Raw genomic sequence first — 2,321 nt, 5'->3', positions numbered from 1 at the left:
AACATTTGAACACTGAGTAAATTCCACGAAACAACTGAATGCCGGCTGAGGACATCAGGCACCCAGAAAAGCAGCCCATTGGCTTCAAAAGGAGGTAGGAAAAACCATAAAAGATACAAAGAGAGACAAAAGAGATAAGGATGGAACTCTGTCCTGGGAAGGGAGGCATAAAAAAGGGAGAAGTTTAAAAAGTTCCAAACACCAGGAAACACTCTCACTTGTGAGTTCATGGCGAGTTTAGACCTCAGAGGGCAACATAAGTGGGAAGAAAAAGAGAAGAGGGTGTTTGCTTGACCAGTGCCTTCTCTTGGCAGAACTCTACTAGCCTTTTACCCTGCTACATTCTGTACTCCAAGTCAAATTTGCCTCGTACTTTAGGTGTTTCTTGACTTCCTACTTCTGTTTTCCATTCCCCTATAATGAAAAGGACATCTTTTTTGGGTGTTAGTTTTAGAAGGTCTTTGCAGGTCTTCACAGAACTTTCAGTTTCAGCTTCTTCAGCATTACTGATCAGAGAATAGATTTGGATTACCATGATATTGAATGGTTTGCCTTGGTAAAGAACAGAGATCATTCTGTCGTTTTTGAGATTGCTCTCAAGTACTGCATTTTGGATTCTTTTGTTGACTATGCTGTCTACTCAATTTCTTCAAAGGAATTCCTCCCCACAGTTAAAGATATAATGGTCCTGTGAGTTAAATTCTCCCATTACAATCCATCTTAGTTCACTCATTCCTAGAATGTCAATGCTTACTCTGGCCATCTCCTGTTTGGCCACTTCCAATTTGCCTTGATTCATGGACCTAAATTCCAGGTTCCTATGCAATATTGCTCTTTACAGCACCGGACCTTGCTTCTATCACCAGGCACATCCACAACTGGGTATTGGTTTTGCTTTTGCTCCATACCTTCATTCCTTCTAGAGTTATTTCTCCACGGATATACAGTAGCAAACTGGGCACCTACCGACCTGGGGAATTCCTCACTCAGTATCCTATCATTTTGCCCTTTGATGCTGTTCCTGGGGTCCTCAAGGCAAGTACACTGAAGTGGTTTGCCATTCCCTTCTCCAGTGGACCACATTCGGCTGTGGTCCATGTGATCACATCGACTAGTTTCCTGTGATCATGATATCAGTGTGTCTACCCTCTGATGTCCCCTCAAAATACCTACCGACTTATTTGGGTTTCTCTTACCTTGGGCATGGGATATTTCTTCACAGCCGCTCCGATGATGCTGTGAAAGTGCTGCACTCAATATGCCAGCAAATTTGGAAAACTCAGCAGTGGCCACAGGACTGGAAAAGGTCAGTCTTCATTCCAATCCCAAAGAAAGGCAATAACAAAGACTGCTCAAACTACCGCACAAATTCACTCATCTCACACGCTAGTAAAGTCATGTTCAAAATCCCCGAAACCAGGCTTCAGAAATATGTGAACCGTGAAATCCCAGATGTTCAATCAGGTTTTACAAAAGGCACAGGCACCAGAGATCAAATTGCCAACATATGCTTGATCATGGAGAAAGCAAGAGAGTTCCAGAAAAACATCTATTTCTGCTTCATTGATTATGCCAAAGCCTTTGACTCTGTGGATCACAATAAATTGTGGAAAATTCTGAAAGAGATAGGAATACCAGGCCACCTGACCTGCCTCTTGAGAAACCTGTATGCAGGTCAGGAAGCAACAGTCAGAACTGGACTTGGAACAACAGACTGGTTCCAAATAGGAAAAGGAGTACGTTAAGGCTGTATATTGTCACCTTGCTTATTCATGCAGAGTACATTATGAGGAACGCTGAACTGGAAGAAGCACAAGTTGGAATCAACATTGTTGGAAGAAATATCAACTTCAGATATGCAGATGACACAACCCTTATGGCAGAAAGTGAAGAGGAACTCAAAAGCCTCTTCATGAAAGCGAATGAGGAGAGTGAAAAGGTTGGCTTGAAGCTCAACATTCAGAAAACAAAGATCTTGGCATCTGATCCCATCACTTCATGGGAAATGGAAAAACAATGGAAACAGTGTCAGATTTTATATTTTTGGACTCCAAAATCACTGCAGATGCTGATTACAACCAGGAAATTAAAAGACACTTACTCCTTGGAAGGAAAGTAATGACCAACCTAGATAGTATATTAAAAAGCAGAGACATTGCTTTACCAACAAAGATTCATCTAGTCAAGGCTATGGTTTTTCCTGTGGTCATGTATGGATGAGAGAGTTGGACTGTGAAGAAAGCTAATCACCGAAGAATTGATGCTTTTGAACTGTGGTTTTGGAGACGACTCTTGAGAGTCCCTTGGACTGCAAGGAGATC

Source organism: Moschus berezovskii, chromosome Y (assembly GCF_049115385.1).
Source record: "Moschus berezovskii isolate FMDL1 chromosome Y, NW_MosBer_1.0, whole genome shotgun sequence".
NCBI classification, from domain to species: Eukaryota; Metazoa; Chordata; class Mammalia; order Artiodactyla; family Moschidae; genus Moschus; species Moschus berezovskii.
This window is presented reverse-complemented; position numbering follows the sequence as displayed.